We start from the raw sequence: 15,683 nt of genomic DNA on the forward strand, positions 1-15,683 counted from the left end.
CCTTGTCGCTATCTGGCGTTTGATAAAGGCTGTGGCAATGAACAATATTGTTTAGGCACGTTTTCCCCCTTAAAATTAATTATTTCGTGTGTTAAATTAACCTATTACATTATAATTTGTGAATTTTACCACTAGATAAAACAAAATTTACTTAAAAAAGGCTAAATTAGTTGTAATATTTAATTTAAATTAGTGAAATAGAATTAACTATTAATAGAAAATTAAACTATTTTATTGCACACACACAAAAAAAAGTAACTAACTATAGGTTATAATTCTTCCCAAAAAGGTAAAAATATATAAATTACTCATGAAAAGTAAAAGCCAAATCAAAAATAGAAATCTGCAAACGTGTGTATTTTAAAAGACACTTTGTTTACATGTGCAACAGATATTGTAGACAGCCCCTTTACACGTTTCACTTGCCAGCTTGGGCGGTGCATTCATTATTTACTAAGTCAGTGCACATAATAATTATCAATTATTTACAATTAGCAATACTCAAACTTACAGAGGCAATAGAACCGTGGAATTTATTTTGTGTTTAATACAAAAAAAAAAAAATAAATAAACACGGCCTGATATTGCATTCAAATACAATGGGCTGTGGGGAGACTACAACTAGTAAATTTCACTTCAGATCGAACTGTGATTAGGTGAAGCATGTGTCCTGTATTAAATCCCTAATGAGTCGGAATAAATTGTTAAGCATAACGGTTCTATTCCATGGAATCGAATTACTTTCTCTTGGTTAATATTACTAAAAGGGAGATGGTGATCATGTCAAAAATTGGATCCATTTTTAAGTCAACAGAGTACCAAAAAAAAAAAAAAAAATTCAGTGCACTGCCGGCCTCCGGACAGACAACATTGCCCATCACCGAACTGTGAACTGCAAGAAGCTCCTAGGAAGACAAGAAGCAGGAGTCGTATCCCGGTATATCCAAATGGGAATCCAGTAAGATAATCATTCAGCTCTAATGGCCTACCCTAATTATTTTAATTAAACTAAATTCTGTATACAGCCGCAGAAGCTAATTTTTTTTTCTGTTGTTACTATCGCATGGAGCTGGTAGATACGAAGATATGATCAAGGAATACACAAAGAAACTTCAGAAAAGAAACGTGGTTATCAGCATTGGTAAAGCAAAACATTTGATGAGGTATAAGACTAGGGAAAAATAATTCGTTAAATGCTAAAATGGTATGAGGTACCCAACGATTTAATCTTAAATTTTGAGGTTCGAAGTTAGTGAAAGTAAAGATGAAATTGATGCAAGAGAAAACTTCTCAGCAAACGAGGAGTAAGACAGTGTGGAGTTGTTGCAGGTATGATTTGAACCAGCTGATAGTTAAGGTTTCTTTCGTCACAATCATTATTTAAATGCAACTAACATTTATTATAATTTGCAGTTTGTAAAAAAAAAAAAATAATTATTCGATAACTATTTTAGAAGTTACAGGTAAATAAATGTAGAAGAATTAACATTCGAAAATGATGAAAACTAAAATGGTTGAATAACTCACTTCATGAAAGCGTATTTGAAGAAGACAATAGTTTTAAAACTGAACCACAGCTGAGAGTTTCAAATCCATCATATAACTTTCAAGAGAAACGGCTAGCGTAATATATAGTCACAAGTACCTGATTGAATCGTTAAATTTCTTATAATAATGATTCTGACCAAGTAAATCTGAACTTGAAATTGCAAAACTAAAATGGTGAAATATACATTAGCGCATTCTTTCGCTTTCTTAGAGAACTAAAGCAGTAAACCTCTCCCCATAGATAGGTCAGTTTTCTAAAAGGGATTTAAAATTACTTTTTAATTTCTATAACAAATAAACATCCGAAAATCCTTCATAATTAGCATATCAAGTCTGTAACAAATATAGACGGTTTTTAGTAACGTTTTAACAGAAATAAAAATAAAATAATAATGCAACACAAAGTTTTCTTTATTTTTCTAAAAAATGGCTGTTATTGTTTAAAATTTAATTAAAAGTAGTTGTGGTTCAAAAATAGTTTTAATAATCACTTTTAGAGTGGGTGTGTATATATTAAGAAATATTGATCTTGGTGTGTAGGCGGAAGTAGTGTGCTGTTAGCGTTAAAGAGACCAAAACTATACTTTTTACGCCTTCCATGTAATTAAGAAGTTAAAATACTGCTAATAATTGAATAAAATTATGCGTTAAATATTTCTACGCTAAATTTACTAAGTAGACAATGCTTGTGCCAATAGGTAATTGGTAGGTAGAAAAAAAAAAATTAAGGAGATCCTATATATGTTGGATAGGCGTCAAAATAAGAATATTGAGGTATTTGACAAGACGGCCCACCATCGGGTGTGAAGCGTAAAGTGCAACGGCAGGATTGGACGCTGCTGTTGAAGACCATGAATGGAAAGGATTATCATCGTATTTTGGTGTAGAGCGTTTGTAGCAAAGTCAGCGCTTTTGTGATCAATATAGGTGGTAGAGGGGGCTGAGGGCCAACAGGAGACTATCTGCTGGCTAGCACTCAGCGACGAGGCTAGCGAGCGTGACGTCACTGCCCCCACCAGCGCCATCAGTACACCAGTTAGGAATGTTACTCTTCTCTACCTCGACGTGCAACTTATCTTCCACTATATACACTGAATACAAACCTTTATTCACTCAAGTAAAACATCCGTTATTAAATATATTTAACATTTTCATTTTTATATCACTTGGGAGATTTTTTTATTTTTTAATCATAACTTTTAATAAAAAAAATTTGTCTACATCGTTCCATTGTTGTTACCCAGAATGCACACCAACAAAATAAAACGTACCAGCCAAAAAAAGTATGGAGTAGAACAGATTTTTTTTTTTAAAGTTTTTTTTTTTTTAAGTAAACACACACATGTTGCAGGAAGGTCGAGACCTTGTGAAGGGCACACTCCGTTTGGCCGTTTAGCTGCGCTCGTGATCTTATAGTCACGTGATGAGATCTACACGATCAACTGCGGTGGCCCACTCCAAACCTTCCATTCATTACTTTAAACAAATATTTACCTATAAATATGCGCCAACACGCCGATTAGACAAGTTTACTACTCTTGCTACCCAACTATTTAGTTACCACCCTTTCACGCACCATCTTATCTACATACATAAATAAATTAACTATCTATCATCTCTATTTTAACAACTTCAGTACATGTGCAGATGTTTAAATTAAAAGACAATTAAATATCTTAAAAGGCACCTATAATAGCGGTTTTTTGCCTTAGCTAAAATCATTATTTGACAATTTACTTTCAATTAAGTTTGACTTTTCACTCAAATTACTTATTATTCGTTAAATTTTTTAAAAAACTTGCAATAAATAACGCACAAAATATTTCATTTTAACGAAATCATATTAAAATTCTGAAAATCACCGCTAATATTTTAAACCAAAGAAATATGAAAATAATGTTTAACTAGCTCGCATTTTTTTTCGATTCACGATGTTCAATTTGATTTGATGTATACATTCAGTTTTTTTTTCTTTTGCAAGGTAGTCTTATTATGAGAAAATTAATCTTTAAAATAACTTTTATTTATAAAGCTCAAAAAATATTTTGTCATAATCTATCCTTTATAAACCAATAAAATGGATAAATAACTCTTACAATAATAAAAATCAATAAAAGTAACCCACAAAATATAGTTAAACTATAAACATGAAAAAATATAAATCACAAAAAAAAAAAATTATGAAAAATAGAGAAAGAAAACGGCTTGACAAAAAGAAAAAAGACCCACGTGGGTTAAGTTAAAATATGGCGGGTAATAGATTTCTTTTTTATGTTCAGATATATTTTAGAATTAGTATTGCCATCTATAGGAAAAAGATATAACTAAATAGTAATGATATGACGTCATTGCCTCGCTAAATATAACGAAGGTGATTTCACTCCTAAATGAAACTTGTTCATTTACATAAATTTAAAAAAAAAAATTTGATTTCACTAATTTAAATTTGCTTGTAAAAACTTTTCTTTATTTTAATAACAACAAATTTAAAAGTTCGTTTAAAATATTAAAATTATTTAATTTTTATTAGTAATTAAAATTGTTTATAAATCGAATGAGAATATTATACATTTAACTCGCTTATATTCTCACTTAAAACTATTTAAAAAAAAAAAAGCAACAAATAAACAAAAAAAAAGAACAGTAAAACTCGTGAAAGTTCATAAAGAAACTGCCAACACTATCTAGCGGAATATTATTCTAACTAACAAAAAAACGCTAAACTCTGAACAGAAAGTTATGAATTCTCCTCTTCTAACTGGACCGATCGATTTTCTCTACAAAAAACAAAGTTCAGCAACAAACTGTGTTAGCGTTTCTATTTTCTATCCAATATATTATTTCTTTTCATTCACATTATAATAAATTTTTATTATTAAAACGAAAATTTATTATAAAAAATTTATTTCCTGAATTTTGTATTTACTTTATAATTTTGAAAATGATAAAATAAATAAGAAAATATAATTTTGAAGTAATAATTTAAATATATATTGTCATTTTCGTAACATTTTAAATAAAAACCAATTCTCGGTTTTAAGAAAACCTTTAGATGTATTTCTATTAAATCTAAAGGTATTCAGGTTATACAACTATACGGATTTTTCTACTAGTTACTTTAATACCAAGTGCCAAATCATCTATTTTATAACTAAAATCATATTTTATATTAGAACTTCTCAATCTTCAAGTTCAAATATATTTATTTTAGTAAATTCAAGTATAAATATTAGTTTACTTAATAAATAAAGGCCCTTTATTTAGATGAATCTAGATTTTTGAAAAAGCCTATATTAGCTTTGTTTCTTTGTTATCGTTTTAAAAACCTCTTTAATTTTATCACACCAATTAAAATTTAACAAAATACAGACTTTGAGAAATTATTTTAGCGAAATTGCTATTCAATTACTACGATGACTTTAACGATGGTAATAATGCAACTAAATATTGCAAAGATAAAGGTATTATTAAAAAATTAAGAAAATTGCCACTGGAAATTCGGAAGGAATGAAAAATTAAAGGAAAAAAATCTTTTTGAAATAATATTTAAGGATATCGAAACTTTTGAATTGCACAGAAAATTTAAGTACCTATTGCAATTTTTTTAATATATTATTCGAATAAACTTCTTATTTTTAACCTAACCATTCAATTTTAATGTCAATATAGCTACTTATTTTGTGCTTAACAGTATAAAATAAAAATGCAGTATATCACCGCAGTTCACATGGAATTTAGACTTGGAGAGAAAACAGACCAAAAGACGGTTAAACCCTGAACTACCATAGGACATACTTCCAGACTCTTTGGATCAAAGAATCATAATACAATAATTGTATTACGCCCTTGCTATTCCATGATACTACAGTAAGGAATTTTCGTACTTTCTAGGGTTGGTGGTTGCAGGGTGCAGCCCTCCCAAATTTTTTAATATCTAGTATCATTGGGGAAGGAATCTTGGCATCAGAGTGTGTTCCTGAAGATTCTAATTCACTCTGTGTTTTAATATTAGCGCTGTCCATGAAATTCTAAATTCTGAATTCAGGAAGCTAGCTTTCGAGCCCGTAATATTAAGTAATATTGTTGAAACGTAGAAAAAATATTTTTAAATATTAAATTTACTATTTCCAGTAAAAAAGAAATATTTTTAAAGAATAAAAAATTAAATTTAAAAAAACAATTTTAAATACTTATACTTTATTCTAAAATAATTAGATTTTACACAAATAACATTTTTAATAAAACTGTTAATAATAATATTATAGTAGTTAGTAACGAGTCAGCCAAGGTTACTTTCTGGGACTCTATACCGGAAGTGCTTGAGTGAAGAATTCAGGTGAAACTATCTTTGTGTGGTCAACACGCTCTGGTGAGAACTTTATTAACTATTTTAACATATAACTAGTAGTGTGTTTATTCAACTTTTCAACATGAAGCGTTTATATATATGTGTTTAACATTTTCTTAAGGTAAAAATTAAATAATAAACTAGTTATATGAAAAATATTTTTACAAATTTGTCGATATATATATATTTAATATTAAAATATCTGTGTATTTTTTAAGAAATGGCAATTTAGAAGTATATTTTAGTTGGTAAATCAATTAGGACTTTTGGAAATAAGTTATCACAAGTCCGATACAAGAAGCTAGAGGAAATTATTATTGCATTTTACTTTTTGTGAAGTAAAAGACATTCGATGCAGGTGTTCGCTCAATCCAAAGTAGCCACTCAGGTGGAGAACGATCATCCCATCAGCAGTCCTTGTCTTCTGAGGCTTAATGCCGTAGTGCACTTAGCAGAGGGTAATCCAGGATAATCTTATTCTTGTCTCTGATCTGAAGTTTCCTCACATATTGTGCACCAATTTTTTTAAAAAAAATAAACTGTGGGCATCTAGCAAGGATCTTGGTTCTTTTGACCCCCAGATCTCAGACGATATATCCTGTAGTTGGCTGTGGTGTTGATGATTGGGAATGCTAGCTCGTGCTGCGACAATTTTACCTTATAAAATGCAACACCTTACGTAGTTGAGCTGAAACCGAGGATGATGAAATCATGCAACATCATTAACGAATGCTCTTCTCTAAATCTGTCATCTGACGATGATTTGCATCTGAGAATAAACACATACAACTTTCACTCAAAATCTTGTTTAGAATTCTTGTGTCTATAGATCATGAATTTCCTGCTGTATCTAAAAATTTTCGAATTCTGTAACTTTTTTCTGCGCTTCTAAAAACAAATACAAAATAAATTATTAAAATACCGAATTTAATTAAATATTTGGTATATTTTAACTTTCACTTGCATCAAAAATCAACTTGAATCCTGGCAAATCGAAAATGCAACTTTGCTGGAGTGATATTTAAATTTATCAAGATTTTTTCGAAAACAGATCTAACGGTGTTCTTTAAAAAAATTTTTTTTTTAATCTTCATCAGAGGTCATTTAGTGCCAGGAGCTTTTTTTCAGGGCACTGCCAGCTTGCGGACAGTGTTCCCTTGTAAAAGACAATTCAGTACCTCGCCGGAAAGTAAGCGATAAAGAGCTCCTAAGAAGAGAAAATATATTGGCCTGCATCTGGATTCGCAGCCAGGATTTCTAAAAATGAGAAATCAATTTTCTAATGCACTAACCACTGGGGATAACCACTTCCCAAAGGAAAGTGTCCAAAGATTCAAAGATTATTAGTACTATTTAATCCATCTAAAATAGCTATAACTTTGAAACATTTTTTTCTGACCAAATGAACAACTTTAAGCATCTTTCCAAAAATATACTTCAAAATAAATTCAATTCCGGCTCTAATAAAATATAGAATAAAAAAAAAAAAAAAAAAAAAAAAAAGAAGTTTTAAGATAGAATGTCAAATTTGACAAAGAAAATCGGTTTTCAAGCGACTGCATCGATATTACTAAATTGGCGATGCAATTTATTGATGAAATAAATAGCTACTTAAAGATAAAGCCAAAAATAATATCAACTATATCCAGAACAAACGATTTCCGATTGCATTGCTAAGGATTGGTATAAATTGAATGCTACTTCCGAATTGGACGGTAACGGCCTGTTAGATAGTAGGTAGAATAACCATCAGTTTCATCTCTAGTTAGGGTAATTAGTGACAAGCCCAACCGATCCATAACTAAGATTCGTTCAGTAAAATTCAGAAGTTTTAGAAAATTATAACACACAGGAGCGTAAAATTAATACTAATTTTTAAATAAGAGAAAGTGATGCAAAAATTTGTACTAAATTTTATTTTATTTTTTTTGATTTAAATTTGTTAAAAAATGTATCTGGTTTGAGAAGAAAATAAAAGTAAACCAGGTTATGGTTAACCAAATATGGCTTCATAACTAATTCCTTTTCTGGCTTTATCCTTAAGTCCAAACTGGAGTTTTTCTTTTTTCTTTTAACAACGCGTAGTATGAGTGTGTCGTCAATGGAGATATTTGCCACCCCCTAACCGCCACCGTTGGCCATTGACAGGTACAGTTTGACGTCAGAGCTGACGTATAACACTACCTACACATACCACATACATTTATATATATTAGGTAGATATATATCTGAGTATTCAACATTGAACGTACTTTTTCACACAATGAAAAATGAAAATATCGTTTACAACTGAAATTTCCTGTCTCAATATGAGAAACTGTGAGAAAAAATTTATCGGCGGACAATAACTTAAGTATATAAAAATGTCTTTTACAACCTTTTTATTTGGTATTTAGATCATACTGTTAAATAAGTCAAATATAATTGGCAAATGATTTCAGATTTTGTTTTGTAAGTCCTATTCAAGTGAATAAGATCCAATGTAAGATTTCATTTCGAAAAGTAATTTAAAAAATCCGAAATTTGTTAGCAAATTAACTTTTTAGTTACTTAGTAAGCACTAAATAAAAATACAAAATAAAATAAAAAAACTGTATTATATTCAGTTACGCTTAATGAACTGATACTAGAAGACCACAAGATAGTTAATCGGAATATATTACAAAGTTATTATAGTATAATTTGGAAAATGAATCCAAGGGGATTCCCCAAACATAAGACAGATGCATTCTTATTATTTCTTGTTAAATCATTATTTTGGAAAAAATTATTTGAGTTGGATTTTAGTATAGAGCACCTACCATCATCGTAAGAGCTACATGTTAGATCCAATCATAAATCCAATCGTCTAATTTGGATATTACATATCTCCGATTCAACTCCACCGAATATCGAATTAACTGGATCGTGGTCACATGAAATTAAACACAATGTAAGTAAATGTTACGTGAAACTTCACTGTGAAGGAACCTCCGCAAGTAAAATTTTAATTTAGAATACCATATCTTCTTAATCATTTTTCATCTTCAATCAGAAATTCAAGACAAAAATTGAAAATTTTGGAAAATGACAATGAAATTTTTCGCCTTCTACAAAGTGAAATAAAAATTAATTTTTTTAAAATTTAAATTTAAATGTTTTAATCAAGTTTTATTTAGTTAACTTTCGGACAAAAAATATAATATAATTCATTATTAGCTAATTTTAATATTTCAACAATCGGTAATTCTTAAATTTTGACATAACACATATAAAGAAATTATAAACTGATGCTACAAGAAAACATTGTATCGTTTTTGTTACGCGTGGACAGCTAACAAAACAAAGTTTTTCACTTCATCCAATGCACATTACGTCTATTACGAATACTTCCGAAGATAATCGAAAGAGTAGCCTTCGACTGACTAACAAAGTCATCGCAATTGGAATGAAGAACTGCGCAACTCCCATAGGCTGCAAGAAGTGGCAGCCTTTATTCATATTGAGAAAATAATAATTTTAAGAAAGTTTAAAAATTTTATTTTTTATAGAAAAGAGAAAAAAAAATTGTCAAAGTTGGGTGTTTTTCAACGTTACGCTTTTTAGTGCAGTTTTTTGACGATCAACTACCGGGCAGTTTTAATTACACTTAGTTTATTCATAGAGTACATAATTAAAATATTTTTTTTTTTTTTTTATGAAAATCGTTATTTCTCCAAAATGCCTCCGACTGTTTTCTTTTATTGTAAATTTCGCAAATACAATCAACTAATACATCCAGACTTAAAAGTTTTGTGGAAAAACTTAGTTTTAGAATATTTTTCGGCAAAGATTTGAATAACTTTCCTGTATAGTTACATTAAATGCCAAGTAGAATTTCACAAATCGTATTAATAATAATAATAGTAATAAAATAAAATTAATATGAATAAAAATTTCGAAATAAGAAAATTTTGTGAGTTAAGACATTATGAACAAGTAGCCAACATGGTCTTGAAAGTGTTCACATCGCTACTAACAATTTGCAATAAATAAAACCTTTAAAAAGATTAACTTCCATGTTTACTAATATACACCCATAGGCTAGAGAATTATTTTACAAACAATTTTAGACTTAAATTGGTTATTTTACAAGATATATATTTATATATTAGTCAGAGAAAATAAAAAAGAACACTGAGGGACAAAGTCTTATGTTTGTAATAAATAATAATTTAAATTTATCTTAAATAATAAGCGGCCAACTGTTGAAGGTAGCGTGTGATGGCGGCAACGATCGATGTGGCTGTGGAAAATAGAGGAGCAGATTCGAGGCGTGGGTGTGCGCGCCTCTATGTCCGTCAGCACAGCAGTGGGGCATTCGTCTGACCTCACCTGACATTCTTGCTTCCACCATTACACCGAGTACTGCCTTCAACGCTATCTTTTGGCCAGACCTTCAACTAACTACATTATTTTAAACTTATACTTTACAATATCTCTCTCTATACATATCTAGGCCCCGTTGGATCCACTACAGCGTTTCTTCATTATGATTTTTATGTGGACCGTTTGTTTTGACTGTTCAATGTACAAAGTACCGTTCATGGGAACTATACTCCACCAATACTACTTAAGTTCCTCACTTCGCTTCTAATTTCTATTTTTTTGAAAATATGATTAGGTCAATGTTGGATGATATACGCTGATTTTATCCATCTTAGCATGCATGCTTCTTGAAGCCTTGTCCGGTTTAAATTTTTATCCATCATAAGGGGTTTGATTAATAAATTTGGTGTAAAGAATATGACTTCAGATAAAATCGTGAATATTTCAATTTTTTTTTCACACAGGTGGATTTTAGGAGCCTATTTTTTTTTCAACCACCTAAAATAAAAGTTTTCTAATAATATACTGTAAAAAAAAGTAATCTATTGGAAATTCCTGTTCTAAGACAAGATTAAATGACAGAACTAATTTGGTATTAAAACTTTTTTTCTCTGGTCACCTTAACCTGGTACACCATGTATTTGAACCTGGTAACTTAGTTAAACCTACCTTCTGGTTATAATTTGTGTTAGGCCATCTAATTTTGCTTATTATTATATTATTATACTATTCAGTTAAACATGAAGAAATCTAGTGAACGTTCACAATGGTGTAAATCTGGATTTTTATATCATTCATACATTTTTGTCTAGTGCTAACGGAAACAATGAATGAACTAAACATAAACAGCAATTGATGTGTGGAATGGACCATTAGACCGATAACCAACTAATATATTATTTGATCAATGAGAGTAATGAGAAAGGGTTACTAAAACAATAGGTTGCCTAGATAATGGAGAACACTTTATCTTTAGTTCCTTTACTACTGAATACAATTAAGTTAGTTTCAAGGCCATGGTCTAGACAGTACTTTAAAGAAACGGAACATCCATTATGGCAGATCTTAGTCTTAGAGATCCACTCTATCGAATCTTAGTGTGTCTGTAGGCTAAATCTTTGTTATAGTAATTAGTGTTCACTCTTCACCTAATATATAGTTTGGTAATAGGGGTGATTCAATAACTTTGTTTATTCTAAAGAACTAGTGGAGAGCAAACTTCTCTGGTTAGGAACCTGATTTGATCGCACTAATTACAGATTACTTCTGGATAAAGGTAACTCTGGATCCACTAAATAGATGTAAGAGAATATGGAAGTCTTTTATGATAAATTTTTGCAATATTGTTTGTTTTTTCTTTATTCGTGCTTATTAATTTCACTGACTTGGCTTGGTGTGTTTCTTAACAAAATTAGAGTGGCCAGAAATATAGCATTTATCTGTGGAGATTGCCCAGTGTGAATTGAAATGAGGAATACGGAAAGATGTTCAGAAGCTGGATGAAGGTACTTGAAAAAATAGACTGACCTATGACCAAGGGCCAGTTTTTCAAAATGCAGTGAGTACTATAACCTGATATTTTTTAAATAATACTAATTACTTATATGAGGAGGACACTTAAACAAAATTTACAATGGATTATTTTAAACTGGAGTGCGGACTGTTGTGTTTGAGAGAAGGAATAAGAATGGTGTGCTCTTACTTTAGGTGGAAGATCATTTCCATTTTATTGCTAATGGTACCAATTCTGGGATATTTTTTTTTTTTAAAAAAGTACGTGAACCAGTACACTAACGGATCCACATTTTGAAGAGCATTTGTGTCAGCATTATTTGGCTTGCTTTGGAGTTTGCACTAGAAGCATGAAGTTTTAGACAACAAATTTTAGTTAACAGTATTATTGATAGTATTATTAGGATTCAGAAAATAATGAAATTAACACAAGTCCTTCAGTTATTTTGTTAAAATAATAATAGAAGGTAATGGACTGTAGAGGTTATAAGTTCAGAATTAGTTTGTGGGAGATCCCTAGTTCGAGTCCAGCGAATACTTACTTTTTATTAAGTATGAGCTTTCGTCTTTCGTCCACTATACCTACCTTGACAGCTGGCCTTAGAAAAATTGGCGATTACATTACTTTAATTTAATAGAAGGAAATGGACTGGTTCAGAGGTTATCGTACTGGATTCCCACACGGAGATCCCGGGTTCAAATCCACTAGCTGGACTATAGATTTTTCTTTTTCTTCTAAGCTGCCACTTACATCTCATTGTCAGTAGATGGAATATAACGAGATAACACTGTCCGGAGGCCGGCAGAGTACTAAAAAAAGGTTCCGTGCTTCAATAATCGAAGATTTCGACATATCTTTAATTAGAAAATAAAACACACTTTTCCAAAAATATAAATATTTTATATTTTTAAAATTTTGGATTACTTTTTTAAAATAAGTTTTTTCCATTTCATTGATACTTTTTCTTACTTTATTAGAAAGAGAAGTTATTGTAATCGCAGTTTCCGTTCAGCAAATACCGTTCTGTTGTCCTTTCAATACAAAATAGTGTTTTTTACAAACTGGACTGTTTATGTGTAGGTGTGCAAATCTATTCATCTTAACTTAAAAACTTATTTTAAATTTTATTCTCCATAAGAACTTTTGTATCTAAGTCGTTTATCGAGATTACCTCAGCGTATTCTAGCTTGTACATTTCTTTTGAATTGAAGCACAACTCTTGGTATTCCTTAACCAAAATAATTACAGAAAGTTAAAATTTTTGTTTAAGTACCATCAGAAATCACAATAACGTTTTGTCTTAAGTCAACCAAAAATATCACTTTACCAAAATTCTGTACATTTCTGTACATAGATCTATACATTTCTATTCATAGATCTATACATTTCTATTCATAGATCTGTACATTTCTATATATAGATCTATACATTTCTATACATAGATCTATACATTTCTATTGTAATTTAAATTACAATTTGATCCTTCTGAATGGTAAGAGAGATTCGTGTGAGTAATATCATAATTTTTTAATTTTATGTTTAATTTTTTAAAACTTTTTAAACGCTTCATAAAATTTTATTTCTATTCATATATTTGCTACATATAACAACTTTCTATCAACAAGATTCTACCCCTCTGACAGTGTAAGAACTTTGGGTAGAAGTTTGATATGTGATCACTGTGTAGCTCTATATTTTTGAGGATTTAATCTCTTTAGTATTATTAAACTCTGACGATGGATGAAAATTCGGTCAGAAATATGGATAAAAATAACCTGCATACGTTATAAGGAATTAAATCTACGAGATAATCTACTGGTTGCAGTTAATCGTGACATGGCCTAAACCAATAACTGTATCAGGTGACAGAGGCGCTGTATAACTGTCACTATTGTATTCATACACTAGCTAGAGAGAATACAACACGAATGCATTGTTCTGTGTACTGTCTCCTGCATTTATCGGACTGCTTATCTTAATTTAGCACTTTACATTGATTCTTCACAGCTAATTTCCTTTTTGGGGGGCTCTATCTTCAAATTAATCTCCAAATTTGGTTTTTCTGGAAATATTCAGAGATGGTCAAACATTTTTTTTTATAGAAAAAACTATTCTAGCCTTTACTGCAAGTTATAACGATAGACGCGACATATCGCTAAGCTGAAACGATGGTTAAAAAAAAAAATAAATAAACGAAAACTTGATTTAAGGAGAAATGATCATTTTTCAGGATTATTATCCTGAAAACTATGCAAGATTCCGAGGTATTATCATTTTCGAAGATCTCCCTTTATCAAAAACCAAACAAGAAAGTTAATCTAAGCTTTTTTTAAGTTTGTTTTATTATAACTGTTTTTCATCAAGCGTCAGCTGAATACAAATACTGGCGAAAAGGGACACTTTAGCTGCAACCGCTCAAGCATTATTAGCAAACTATAAGCTAATTTCTTAGGTTTTCCTCACAAATCTGACCTTTTTAAAGAAGACCGATTTCTGTACGTCAAGCAGAACCTGCAGACACATTTACAGGGCATTTATACTCCATAAGAACTTTTGTATCTAAGCCGTTTATCGAGATCACCTCAGCGTATTCTAGCTTGTACATTTCTTTTGAATTGAAGCACAACTCTTGGTATTTCCTAACCTTTTTCGGTGCTGATCCTGCAAATTCTAGTCCAATGACATCGCCATTTTGATGATCCGCGGGGCTTTATTGCCTAAATCTTTATGTGTGAAATCTGGGTGTCCAACTAAGACCTTTTTTTGTGGTAAAATTATTCAGGAAGCTTACAGCTATAATCAAGATTGGCTTCTGTGCGGCTGCATGTTGCTGCACTCTTCGCGAAGTGTACATTCTCGGGTGAAATTATCGTACCTTTGCAGTCACTCATTTGGAGCTAGCTACGAGCCACCACCAAAAGTGCTGCATGCTTTTGATGTCAGGGCTACATAGTTTGCAAGATTCCTGGTTATTTTCTGCAGTAATCACTCTTAGGTAACCCAAAATCCTGAAATTTGTGTTGTCGAAAAATAAATGTCCTTATTTGCAGACATAAGTTGCACGTGATATTTGCAGGCGCAATTCTTCTCTGGGCCATTCTACTCATTATGATAACAGCTTGAGCGGATTTGCCAAATTGAAAACAGTACAATTTCTGTCCATCCAACAGATACTTTGGAAAATAGGTGTCCTTGGACTTAGAAAAAAGGTTCACTTTTTTTTATAAGTCCTGTTCTCCTAAACTTTCTTGGTGAAAATTAGGCGATGGACAAATTAGGTTGATGCAAGTGGTAAGAAGCCATCTTGGTTCTTACATGCATCAAGTTGAGGTTTCTGAAGATATATGCCAATATTCAACATAAAATTAATATTGCGGAGCGGCCAGAATTGAATACCAGATTTATTAATTTACTTTTTTTTTAAAGTCCGCTTTCACCTAGTGGAACGCCCTAATTTTCAGGATTTTCCGATGCTGCAGCATGCCCAAATATTTACAAGGCCTGAGGTAATTCTAAATCAGGAAGGCGAGCCACGGTAGCCGAGCGGTTAGAGGCGAGACCTGCGAAGCTAATATGTATTGTGGTACTGGGTTCGATTCCCGGTCTTAGGCCTTGGATTTTATTTAATGGTTAATAAAAGAAATTTACAGTAAAGTATGTTTGCTAGGCGCCTCCGTCCATGACACCTAATTGGTAGTTGGACGTTAAGCCCCGCCTGAAAAAATAGGCGATTACTTTACTTTAATTCTAAATTAGGTACAGTAGCGTCGTCAACTGCTAGAATATGTTCGCTAATACTGAATGTACTTCCACGTCTTACGTGGAAAACTACATATTTCTTGTCTCCAGAGGATATTCTGATTGACTGAATAAAGAAGTAACATCGCCAAAAAAATCCTGCAACAGACACAGAGATTTAGGATAGAA

The 15,683-nt window shown here is 31.1% G+C and overlaps 1 long non-coding RNA gene across 2 annotated transcripts in view; it reads left to right on the forward strand.

Annotated features, from left to right (window-relative positions):
• The first annotated feature begins 10,385 nt into the window (after window positions 1-10,385).
• The window catches only part of LOC141455433 (uncharacterized), a 33,892-nt gene continuing 28,594 nt past the window's right edge, over window positions 10,386-15,683 (forward strand). The window contains exons 1-2 of one of the 2 annotated variants that reach the window (XR_012459267.1): window positions 10,386-11,544; window positions 11,659-11,801. This is a non-coding gene — a long non-coding RNA (uncharacterized lncRNA). The remainder of the gene's footprint in view (window positions 11,545-11,658; window positions 11,802-15,683) is intronic. The other variant, XR_012459268.1, reaches the window with a different exon arrangement.

This window comes from Rhodnius prolixus, unplaced genomic scaffold, assembly GCF_049639745.1.
Source record: "Rhodnius prolixus isolate KJV_2025 unplaced genomic scaffold, Rpr scaffold_4, whole genome shotgun sequence".
NCBI lineage: Eukaryota > Metazoa > Arthropoda > Insecta > Hemiptera > Reduviidae > Rhodnius > Rhodnius prolixus.